Source organism: Epinephelus fuscoguttatus, linkage group LG11 (genome assembly GCF_011397635.1).
Source record: "Epinephelus fuscoguttatus linkage group LG11, E.fuscoguttatus.final_Chr_v1".
Lineage (NCBI taxonomy): Eukaryota > Metazoa > Chordata > Actinopteri > Perciformes > Serranidae > Epinephelus > Epinephelus fuscoguttatus.
In genome coordinates, this window is record NC_064762.1 from 3,266,645 (window position 1) to 3,279,750 (window position 13,106).

General features: G+C 42.3%; 1 protein-coding gene across 1 annotated transcript in view; it reads left to right on the top strand.

Moving 5' to 3' along the window:
* Window positions 1–13,106, top strand: part of LOC125897554 (MAM domain-containing glycosylphosphatidylinositol anchor protein 2-like) — a 178,938-nt gene that overhangs the window by 99,198 nt on the left and 66,634 nt on the right. The gene's annotated exons all lie outside the window — the stretch shown is intronic.

The following is a 13,106-nucleotide window of genomic DNA, read 5'->3' on the forward strand; positions in this document are numbered from 1 at the left end:
TCCACATTCACTGCTTACGCTAGGTTTTGCTATCCACTATCTTTTGCTTCTCTCCAGGGCTGCCACAGTGCTAAAACTACGTGTGGAAACAGAGCAGTGGGCATCCAGAGGGCTAATCTTACGCAGGATTTATACTTGTGTGTGAGCGCTATGCAGACCCCACGCACTTGGCCTTCTCTCCTGTGAGCATTTATACTTGTGCGGTGGTGTGTCTGTGTCACTCTGCAGTTACACCTCCAAAAATACACTAGTTGGCGGTATGGATGTCCCAATCCAGCTTTTTCACTTCTATCCGATACCGATATTACAGCCTTGAGTTTTGGCCGATACCGATCCAATCCAAGCACGTATTATACATATTCACTTATTTTGTTGTCAGTCATGTTAGAAAAGGTTTGATCAAGCAATATTATTCTAACAAGAACAACTATTTAATCGGGTTAGTTAGAATGATCCACAACAGTTGGTATGAGAAACTGACCTGTTTATTGTTAACAGGGTTAAATTAGTCTCGCTCACCAGACCTTTCTCAAGAAAAGAAAGGTCTGGCTGGGCTGACTCTCACTTTAAGATTGGAGAAAAAAACGCCCCGGCTGCTTGTATTTCTTTCAACCAATCACAATCGTTCTTGGCGGTGCCACAGCAACGGTGTGCTTGCAAAAATATTCCCAGGGGGAAACAGGTTTTGGTGTAACACGCCCACAAAAATATCGCCTACAGGACGCAAACCATGGCAGAAAAATGGCTACATCCCTGCAAGATCAAACACCGCAAAAGTTAGTAAAGGACGTGTTGAAAACTGCAACCAGAGGTGGTAGGGCGGGACTTCAGCGGGTGGCTCGTTCCACCCAATGAGAGGCTGATCTTTGCAGCAAACTTCCACCCACTCAGACTAGGGTTAAATAAATAAACTTTAAACTTGAACATTAGTATTAAATAAAAAATATAGCTGGTTTGCTTTGGCTGCTTTGGCCCCTTAATAAATAGAAAATAAATCAACACAAGAAATCTTTAAATGTCCAACAATGAAATTAAAATAGCAGCAAGACTCCACACACTTGTGCTTTGGCCCCCTAATAAATAAAAAATAGATTAACACCACAAGACATTGTTGACATTTAACAAACAATGCAGCCTTTCCTTTTCAGTTATTTTAGTAGTGTTTATGTAGTCCATCCATGGCTCCAGTTTCACTAATTGTGCCCAACACAGTGCCATCAGTGCTCTTTACTTAAACAGTAAGAGTGTAAACCAAATAAAAATATCACTCTCAAAAAAACAGAGCAGAAAACAAACAGTCAGTTAACTAAATTGACCGCTACTCTTCCTACCCTCCGTGTGTGTCTGCCGTCTGCGTGCTGGCCTGGTGGATTGATAGTAAGTGCTGGAGCGGATCACTGGAATGGACTGCTTGAATCACGGAGCGCTGGGCTGGCCGGAAAACCTGGATCGGAGTCCGTGAAAAACTGGATCGGAGTTCTTGGATCGGCATTTTTCCATGCAGTCCGATCCGATGCTGATGCCCGTTTTTTGCTAATATCGGCGGCCGATACCGATCCGAATATCGGATCGGGACATCCCTAGTTGGCGGCAGAGATTTCTGTGAAGTGCTGTAAAGTTTAAATGATTCAAAACACACATTAAACACACATTAAACATGGCTTAATAGAGACAGTTTCAAACACAAATCAGCTTCACTATAACTCGCAGCATTCACAGACAAACACTTGTCTTTATCTGGACACATTTTTCCCACAAATACAACATGCTAACGTTATTAGCACAAGCCTATGGCATTTTACAATGTATAAATTAGCCTAGCAGCTAGCAAACTGTTCCTCTTGTCTTATGAAGCCAGGGACAACAGCAACATTTAACAAAGGTAACGTTACATAATTCAGCTCCATTACAGCTCACAAGGTTCACTGACAAAACAACTGTCTTATACTAAACACGTTTTCCAAACAAATACAACATGCTAAGGTTATTAGCACAAGCTTATGGCATTTTACATTGTATAAATTAGCCTAGCGATGAGCAGAGATTTCCTCTGCTCATATGAAGCCAGGATAAATCACACACAGGACTTAAAATGCTATTTTAGTGGAGGCTTTAATGTCTTCACAATTTATTGTTTCTTATCTGTGAAATAAAAGTAAATAAAAGCTTTGTTTCCACTGAGGGAAATGGTTTCAGCTCACAGAGACAGACAGGAGGTCTGCTAATGCTAGTCTCCTCTGTGTTGGAGGCCTCAGGTTTATTTGCTGGTGTTGTGTCAGAGTCTGTTCCCCCTGTCGATATGTGTTTCCTGTATTAGACCGTGACTGGCTTTTATATTAGTGACGTACCTAAAATAGCTTTCCTGCGTAAATTTTAATCTCAGATTTTAGGGAAGTGCACACACATCGTCCCCTTCAGCAAAAGAATAAACAACACCTCTCTAGTGACAAACTTTGCTCAGATACAAGTCGGTCTAGTCAACATGAGACATTTTCGTGGATATAAACACAAGAAAAGACACATTTGTGATTGGGGATGGACTTTAAAGCTGCACTCATCAACACTAATATATAAACAATGGATCAATTACTGTTTTTAATGTGAAAGGGGTCACTCGGGGCAGACATGGTCAGCTTCACAGAAAGTTAAGAATCCTGCTGCTGATTATTGGTTTTGTGACCTGCAACTTTACTGTTTAGGTTGAGTCCCTCCACACTCATCAACCTTGTTTCCAGCAGGAGCTAATTTAATTGAGAAGGCTCTTGGAAACCTTTTGTAAGCTGTCCTGTCAGCACCAAACAACACACCGATAAAGCTGTCGAGCAGCTGCTGAACTTATTGGAACATGTAGCTGCTAAAAAGACAAAATATATATACACACAGTACTGTAGAGTGCATGCTGTTGCATTAAAGCAATAATACATAGCTTAACGAAATCGTATTTTTCTCAGAGTTAAAACACAATACGGTGTCTTATTGCTTACTTTAATGTACTGCAGCTGCTACAGCCTCACATAGTCTGACATGACCGGTAGCTTACGGTTGCTAATGTTAGCAAACTTTCCATGTTGCTGTGTTACTGACATCGCTGAGTCAATTTGCCTCCTGCTTCATGACTCCTCCGTACTCAGGCTACTGGTAACACCACGTTTCAACATGCAAAGACTACAGAAATAGATGAAATCCTAGTGAGTCAGAACACTGCGTACACACTGTCTGCCAGCTTTTATCTGCACTACATGTGTTATACTTCTGTGTGTGTGGACGTTTTGGGGGAAGACCTGGGACAGACATCTGTTTAAAGTGGTTACTCATATAACACAGGGAGATATGTGATAGGCAGAGGGTGACCACTTTGATGAATATTTTTCAATGCTGCAGTATCTAATGTGATCGTTGTTTGAGCAGCTTAATAGTGCTGAACTTATTTTTGTGTTGTCACTAAGCTGCTTTATGTTTGCATAGTGCAGTTTTATCATACAGCTGAAATTGACTTCTCCCCCAAAGTCCCTTTACAACAAACTAGACGTTTATTTCCACTGGTCCTGGTGCAGAATCGATGATGGGTTTGGTGTGATAACAAAAACAATTACTTTTTTCAAAAGGAATTGTTACGCTATGCATATTGCATATGTTTCTCTCCTTCTGTGTCTCCCTATCTGGCTCCCCCCTGTTCTGAGAAGGTGATTACGGAGCCAGGGAACTAGCAGGATGTGGTTAGTGGTCCTGGGGGGTTGGTCTGAGGACATTAAGCCCACAGTGACAACGAGCCCCAGCTGTTGGAGTTTCTTTTTTTCAAATTCATTTGTTTGTCAAATTTAGAGTCTCTACTATTGCCAAGAACCCCCTCTGCCACTCAGGCACTCCAGGACCGTGGTGACAAGGCTGCTTTTAGCCAAATCCAATTTAATCTCCATTGGCGGTAGTGGATAAAGCTGTCTCCATCTCCCCCCATCCGAGGCCAAGGAAGGCTAGTCACTCCAGTGGGAGCTGCACGCTCAACACACTTAATGCACACATACATGCATGTGCAGAGCAAAGCTGAAGAGACAGCATTAAACTAACAGTCTAACCTGCACAATTGTATGTGCAGAGGCAGCCTCTTGTTCTCCTCCCCTCTCCTCTCCTGTCTCTCCCTGTTGTGTGTTTCTGCAGAGGGGGAAATGATGTCACTGTTATGGAAATGAGATAATGAAATGAAGAAGAGAGGCACATCTGAGACTCCTGCTCCTAGCCCGCAGCTTCTCCGCTTCCTTTTTTCCCCTTAAAAAAAGTATAGTTATCAGGAAGCTGTGTGTGTGTGTGTGTGTGTGTGTGTGTGTGTGTGAGTGTGAGTGTGTGTGTGCCCCTGCAGATGGTTGGGTGGGTAGGGAAGTGCGGGGGAGTGACACTACAGCCTGAGATGCACATTTATGCAAATTTCATATCTTAACCCACAGGTTCATGACAACATTTGCTCGACATTTGCAACAACGCCGTTTAATCACGAGCGCTTGTAGAGCAAATAAACAAGTGATTTCAGAATAACTCTGCATTAGTTTGACTGTGAAGATCCACTCAATATTTAGCATTGATTTTTTTTCCCCTGCACTGTTTTGCACTTCTCACATCAGTGTGAGTGGCAGATGTGCTTCTTATGCCAATGCCAATTCCCCGACCGGCAGGGGGAAAAAAGAGTGTCTAATTAACATCCAAATGTGCCACCAGCAGAATTGTTTATTTCAGCTCATTGCTCCCAAATGACCTCGGCTCTGCTGCTCAACATACATGACCACTCACTCATTTAACATCTTGTAATTTTGCTCTGGAGGAATAAGGGGGGCAGAAAAAGGTGCTTTAATAAGTTGATTATTGATTAATTGACCTTAAACATGTACTTGTGACTCTTTAATAGAATGTTGAAGGATGCCGGTGACAATGCAAACAGATGTTTAAAGGGGAACGCCTGCTTAATCATGAGTTTTAATGTTATTTTTCATTGCCTATTAAAAGTTTAATCGATATTTGTGAACCAGAAACCTGAGAAGTCAGTCTCAAAGTTGTGATGTCATCAAGTTTGAAGTCTGGAGCTCCAATCTTTATACCCTATGACATCACAAATGTAAGTTTTAGCACTCCAGCTGTTGTATTTGGGAGAGAAGATGAGTGAAGTAAATGAATTGCTGGACATTTAGCTGATGATACTTTGGTGCTTGTCGGTGAAGGTTCTCAGTCATCCAGGTCATGGTAATCATAAGTGCTATATTGTAGGCAACTGGACTTGCTTGCGTTTCTTGAAGACGTTTCGCCTCTCATCCAAGAAGCTTCTTCAGTTCTAAATGACTGGTACAGAGTGGTGGGTCCTGGGGTGAATGGGTGTGAAGTTGTCTGGGGAGGGACCCCAAGACTGCAGTCTAATTCACACCATCACACCCATTCACCCCAGGACCCACCTGACCCTAACGACTCACATTGTGACCTTAACGACTCTGAAACTAAGAGCTCACATGTGACCCCTTCGACTCTGCAAGGGTTCAAAGCCTGCAACTTCGTACCAGTCATTTAGAACTGAAGAAGCTTCTTGGATGAGAGGCGAAACGTCTTCAAGAAACGCAAGCAAGTCCAGTTGCCTACGATATAGCACTTAAGATACTTTGGTGCTTTTGCTTGAAGAAACTGTTGGTGACTTTCAGAGTATTGATACAGCAGCAATCGGCTACCTGCTATGTAAAGATACAGCGGAGTAATGGCGTCCTGAGCAGAGTATGAAGTCATGCTTCCTTCCTTCGAGCTTCTCTGTTTTTTGTCGTGGTAGATGGTTTGACTGTGCATGCAACAGAAGCGTAGCACCCACCCTCCAGTTCTCCCCAGGTTAACACTGTTAGCTCTGTTAGCACTGTTTCAATTGTTAGTGCTGATCACTGAGTTGAGCCAGCAACCCTGTAAGTTTTATAGAGATTTTTCTTTTGGGGGGTGGGGGAAGGGCTTTTGCCTTTAATGATAGGATAGTTTGAAGTGTGAAAGGGAGTACGTGCAGCAAGGGATTGAACCCACAGCTGCTGCGGCAAGGACATAGCTTGGGATGATACATGGGATGCTCGCTCTACCCACTGAGCTGGTAAGCACCCTGGCCCTGTGGAGCTTTTGGCCACTAGTGGGCCGATGGTGCAACGTATTTTCGAGTAGTTTGCTGTTTTGTTTGTATTGTGTTCGCGCATGCATGTGCACAAGCATGGGGGCAGCACTGTTCACATCCTGCCATGACTTTAAAGCTATTTTGCTGATTGAAATTTTGTGGCCATGATGTGCCAAGAAATGCGTCAAACAAAGGCAGTTAAGAATAACATTTAACAGTGGTGTGGTGGTATTTTAGGAGGTGGGTGTACTATTTGGTAGATGGGTCGATTACCAAAGAAGAAGTGCATATACTCTCTTATATTCCTATGTATTCCAGTGGATTTTTGGCTGATAGGTGGGTACACTGTAAACAGCCAGAAAAAGAGGTGTGAATACCCTGTATACCTGAGTACACTCGCAACTACACCAAAGGGTGTAAAGAATGCACAATTTTAAATGATAGAAATGTTAATGAGGAAGACAATGGCTTGAGGATGAGTTTGGTGAGAAACACTGAATGTAAACTGATAGAAATAAACGCCATGAGCCTCAGTTTTTACTTAAATATATGAGTCTGATCACAACTCAAATCTGACATCACCCCTGGCACAGTGTGCACAAAGACATACCGTGAACTTGACATGCAGATCAATCAACTCAGCCTCATAGTGTCCGTCTCACGACATCCACATCCTCGTATCTTCATGTCATCAGACAAGAATCTGACAGTTTGTGTGTGTATTACTCAGGAGCATCAGCAAGGTCGACGTCTTATCTTGGAGACAGACAGAAGCCTCTCAACATAAAACATGCTAAGAGCAAAGGGCACTGTTGTTTCTCAGGTCAACTGCATGTCAATGCACAAATCACACAGAGCGCATTTTAGCAGCCTGGGGCAGCTTTTTGTAGCCATTTTTAATGTGAGTGAAGCTTTTTTGTTGGCTTTTTTTGTGCGTTGCTGAGCACTTCGTGTTTTTCCACTCTATGCGCCTTGAATGCCTCCAGTTGAAAATACTCAGAGTGGGTCTTCTGTGGTGACAGTGGACACAAGTGGAAGCATGCATGGTTTGTGTAAAGCTAACCCATTGTAGGCAAGCTGCAACACATATCTAAAAAAATGTTTCCTCCACTACTTTCTAACCTTTTCTAACTATAATTAGGCCCATCAATTGACAGCACATTGTCAAACTGTCCCCAACTCAAAATAAACCTTGAACCAAGCATCATCCAGGCGGAGCTCCTGGACCAGCTGGTTGTGATAACAAGTAGGGCTGCCCCTGACTAAGAATTTTCCTAGTTAACTAATAGTCGTCATTCAGGTCCATCAGTGGACTAGTCTCCTGCATGTTTCTGATATTGCTGTAATGATTAAATGATATATTTTGGTGGTTTGAGTTGAAGGTGTGAGAAAGAATAGTATCAGTAACATTGTTAACACTGTGCTACATTACAGAGAAATACAAACCATACTAATGAACCTTCATTAATATAGGCCTATATTTTATCTCCAAGTGCACGTCACACACTGAGCGAGCCGCCTGTTAATGACGCTGTGGGCTAATGGGCATGTAGCTACTTCCATGTTTCACATGATACGTCATGTTTGTAGTCGACCAATGAAGATGAGTTTACATATCACCTTGGGTTCGTCCTTCACCTTCTCAAAATGATCCCACACTTTGGATTTCCTGCCCGACATGTTATTAACTAGCCTGTGGAATAACTGTAGGTACCAGCCCTGGAAATTAAAGGCCGTACACATGCCTTATCTTTAACTGCCTGGAAAACGTGAGGTCAGGCGCTGGATGCTACTCTTGTGCTTTTTCTGTGCCAGCTTTCAAGAGTGCAGCGATTGGTTGCATCTTCCATGTTACCAATGTCCTGTCCTCGAGCCATAAACATTTTTACGGGACACAGCCTCAAACATTTCTTTATGATGAAAAATACCTTTACATAAACATAACTTTTGTTTGCAAGAAAACGCTACCGGGTGCCTTTAAGTACAGTTAGAAATGCAGAACATTGACTTGTATCAGAGCATTTCTTTTGTTGTATTTTTACTTTTATACATGTCAAAGATCTGACTACGTCATTCACCACTGAGGATTGCTTTGAAAGCCAGTATAGAGTGTTCGTTGATCTTGGAAATTCAATAGGCACAAACACAGCGAATCTATAAATGTTGATTCTCCTGTCAGTGTGTTAACCTGCTGTACGGTCTGAAAAATTAAAAGACGTTTCCATTGCACCGTAACAGTTACACTGTGTACGACAGAATCCTAGTTCCCGTAATAAACTTAGATGGACTGACGTTAACGGACATAACCAGCTGTGTCTGGCCTGCTGCAATGCATTCAAAGCTTTGTCTATCACCCACATCCCCTCTGCCAGGACATCTTTTATCTCCGACCTGTCAGCGCGTTGACATCTCACTTTGTACAACCCCAAAGTCCCAGTGCATTAGTGTCTCATCATCCTTTGTCAGACGTCTTTTCTGCATATACTATGAGTAGTTACTGTCACTATCGAGTTGCTTTAATGAAAACTAAACAAACAGAAAATGATGTAGTAATGACAGTGATTCCAGCGCACGCTTTGGGCCAAGTGATCCGAGCCGGGGTCTTTGCTATACAAGGATGCGCGAGAACATTATGGCGCTCATTATGTATGCTTAAAGAGAGGGTTATTTGCTTTTGTTGCTGTAAGCTTAGTGCTGTCTGCATAAAGAACAAGTGTGTGTTTATGTGTGTGGAGCAGCTATAGCAGTTGAAGATCATTAATTACGGGTGTTTCCCTACTTTCCTCCAGGACTGATAGTATGCTGCAGAGATACTGGCTCATTGGAGTAAATGGCATTAGTACTTTGTTCTGCGAGTGCCCTGGGGCCTTGTTTCAGAGCCTTTTTTTGTTTCAAGTGGCAGCCTTGCGTGAAGCTCCCTTACACTGAGCCTATTTCTCAAGCCCTTATCCCCCCCTATGGAATTCCCCACCAGTGTATTCATCTCCAAATGGAGAGAGGAAGACGACGAGCGGGCAAGAGCCAGACAAGTCCAACAAGGCTTTATGAGTAGCCTGTTAGCATCCGCATCAGTGTTCATCAATCCGCGTAGCATTTAGACAGGCAGGACAAGCGTGGCGGGGCATTACCCTAACAAGCCGGGTGAGACAAACAGCATGGCTGGTAACAGGGAGGGACGAGCGCTTAGCGCGTGGCTAAGGATACACTGCGGCTGAGACTCCCAATGCAGCGTTAGGGAGGAGTGTCGCCACGCTCATTAGCATCGCAGCCTGGATAGAGGCAGAACCGAGTCTGCTGCCGGGCGCTGAGTCTGCCGAGAGAGGCCCGCACAGGAAGCTGCTCCTCCAACATGAAAGGCTCACTACAGTCTGTATCTCCTTGTGATTTCTGCTTCGTTTTTTTTTCTTCCCCTTCACCAATTTGTAGTCCTCCTCCTAATCATATCCCGTATCCGCTCTCTAAATCATCTCATCCCAAACCTCTTCACTAATCATGTAAGTTGGAGAGGAATAAATGCTTAACAGATGCTAGTATTGTCAGGGGTCGGTTACATGCAACTGCGCTTTCACAGCTCAGTGGAACTCGGCGTTTTGGGCGGTTTACCTAACACGACTCGCCCCTCCCTCTGCATGCTCGGCTGTGGTGGGATTGAAACGTCCTCACCGTCTCACAGGGGTCACCTAATGGTGGAGAGAAACACCAGTGTGGTAACTACAGCTGTGGACAGACAGCTGTGGGTAGTTTTTTCTGCCCTGAGCTTGTACTGCAGTGAGCCTCTGCTGCTGAATAGTGAGTTTAATTTGCCCTTATCACAGTTTCTGGCATTTTTATATCCCTAATTGTATTACATTAGGAAATGATGTGCTAAAATGAATGTGCTAAATGATGAGTTCTCTTCCAAAATGAGAGATCCAACCAATTTAAATATGGACGCCCACTCTCCACATGGTCTAATGACAGTGGAGAATATTTTAGGTTAATATTGAAATTTTGTGAAATTATCTCAAAGTCACCTTCAAGACATTAACTCATAAAATGATAATTTTTCGGAGTCATGACTCAAAGTGTATTTACATGTGCGAGATTTGGTAATGGAACCCTTCTGGCATTTAATTACACTGAGTTGTAAATTCATTCAGTTATTTTCCCGCAGGGAGGAAGTGAGGAGGATGAGGAGAGGGAAGGACTTGTTTTGCCGACTACCATTAATTGTCACAGTCGGTCATCTACTCGACACTGCGTCTGAATTATTGCTGCTTACACTGCGTGATTTGGTTAAGATGCAAATCGAGTGTCACTTTGAGTCAAAGTGGAGTGATACTGATTGGCTACTGCTTTTGCCATAACTGACAAATCTTTATTTTTCCCAACATTAATTTTCCCTCTAGAATGAAAGTCAACATAGTGTGGTATTGACCTGTTGACCCAAAATAACCAAGAGTCAAGAGAGTGTGACGGGGGCAAAGGTGAATCCCAGGTGGTTTGCAAGCACTGTTGAAGGTCACAAGGTCAAATATTGACACAAAATGAGGGAAATAAATAAAAAAGAAACAATGTGTGGGCTTCTGACACCTCTAATGATGATGATGCTCCTGTTGTAGCATCAGGCGACTTAAGCGTACCTCAGTTTGGGTGAATTTACACCACTAAACACATGAATCACATAAAATTGATGTATATTCACATACATAAAGAGTATGGTTGGGAAATAAGCATTTGTCAATTTGGGAGACCTCAAAAATGTCTTTTATGCACCGGCCACTTTATTAGGTACACCTGTTCATTATGCAGATAGCTAATCAGTCAATCACATCGTAGCAACTCAGTGCATTTAGACATCAAGACAAGCTGCTGAAGTTCAAAGCGAGCATCAGAATGGGGAAGGAAGGTGATTTAAGTGACTTTGAACGTGGCATGGTTGTTGGTGCCAGACGAGCTGGTGTGTGTACCTAATAAAGTAGCTGCTGAGAGTGTATTGAGCCATGGGTGGGGGGCCCCTCTGTTTGCATGTTCTCCCTGTGTCAGCGTGGGTTTCCTCCAGGTGCTCCAGCTTCCTCCCACAGTCCAAAGACATGCAGGTTAACTGATAACTCTAAACTGTCCGTAGGTGTGAATGTGAGTGTGAATGGTTGTCTGTCTCTATGTGTCAGCCCTGTGATAGTCTGGTGACCTGTCCAGAGTGAACCCTGCCTCTCACCCAGTGTCAACTGGGATGGGCTCCAGGGTCCCCATGACAGGATAAGCGGTTCCTGAAAGTGAATGAATGAATGAAACATATAGAATAAAGTGATTTTGATAAAATCTCACTATTTTAAATGTGCGCTATGCAAAAATTGTTGGTTACTGTTTGACCACAGTATCACCAGTGAATGTTAACGTGAAAGCCTGACCTGGAATTCACTCTTGTTTGCTATATTTGTGTTCTTTGTGGGCATCGTCCGCAATTTTCTGGCTGTCTCTTAGAAGCTTGCTGCTCCTGGTAGCTGCCTCTTTATAAAACTGTGACCTTGCTTGCCTGCTGTGCCCAGGAACGTCATGAACACAGCAAAATAAGATGAAAATAGAAGAAAATACAGGCAGAAAAATACACCGCCACACACTTCCAGCGAGTCATAAGTGATGATTAAGAGGATTACTTCTGTATGAGTCTAAAAATTGCTTTATTGTTCAAAGAAAATCCTGCATAGTTTCCCTTTAAGCTCAGGTTTGGCTGTGTTTCCTGACAGAGGAGCTTGTTGCACAAGATATGTTCAAGGACCATTGGAAATCTGAAGATCAAATGACAATAATATCTCTTGTTACAGTTTCTGGCTATGATAAATCATGTAATTTTGGTCATTTTTCTGAAGGACAACATGCCTTTCAAACCTGCCGGTGGATTGTGGGGTTGAGAGGGTTAACAGCATAATGTGCTGTAACTGTATTAAAACTTTGAAACCTGAGCTGAGCTTTGAAACCTGAGCTGATTGGCTTTATTTAAAAAAAAAAAACATGGGAAAAGGGTTGTAAGAAATTTAAGAAATGACGAAATGACCTGATAATTAGCAAGATGTTCACTTTAGTGACAAGAAATTACCAAAAAATAAGCCATGTAAAACAAAACAAAACAAAACAAAAACAAGCAAAAAAAAAATAACTAAAAAAAAAGCCAAACACGAAAGCTACCTAACAAAAAACTATATAAATATACTGTAAATATTTTCCTTGTTTTGATAATTTTCTAATACACTTTTCTAATAAGAGTTGCCTCTTTGCTATGTTTTATATAGAAATCAAACTAGTTTCTTCAGGTTTGGACGCTTAAATGCTTGTAAAAGGCATTTGAATGCAGCACAAGAAAGTGGGTGTCAACCCAGGTTTTGAAGGGTTAAACAACTTTTCTGGCTTTTACGTTTTTTTGATGGCATGACCACTGTTTAGATTGTGCTTTGTGTCTGTAAGAGCCAATCAGTGTGTTAGGGGTGAGCTCAGGCTGCATAGTGATGAAGTGTACTCACATTGCTGTGTAGCGCAAACTAGAAGCATGGATTTTCAGTTGCTGTTGTTGTTGTGCTTCCAATTGACATACATGCTTAGAGAGATAAATACAGTTTTTATCTTTGTTTGTGCAAATTAAAAAAGAAACAGTTGTTCATTTCATGCTTTAACTAAAGCTGCTTACTGGGGGAAAAAAACACACTTGACGTGTATAAAATTTGCTCAAGATTAAAAAAGAAATGAAATCTGTCTTACACGTTTTTTTTAAGCAGTGTTTGACAACACTTGGCAGCACGAGCTCTATCAGTCGCACACGTCTGTGAAAGTGCTACTCTCACAAGTTACTTCAAATAAAGACAACATAGACAGTGAATCATTTTCCCAAAGTAGCTTTCCCTGACTTTGTATTTGATATACTAGCTATCTTTGAGAAGCCCAAACAAAGCTGTAAAAAGTAAAATATGTCAATTCTTTCTTCATTTTTTTCTTGTATAAATATGTCTGGTTTGTTGTG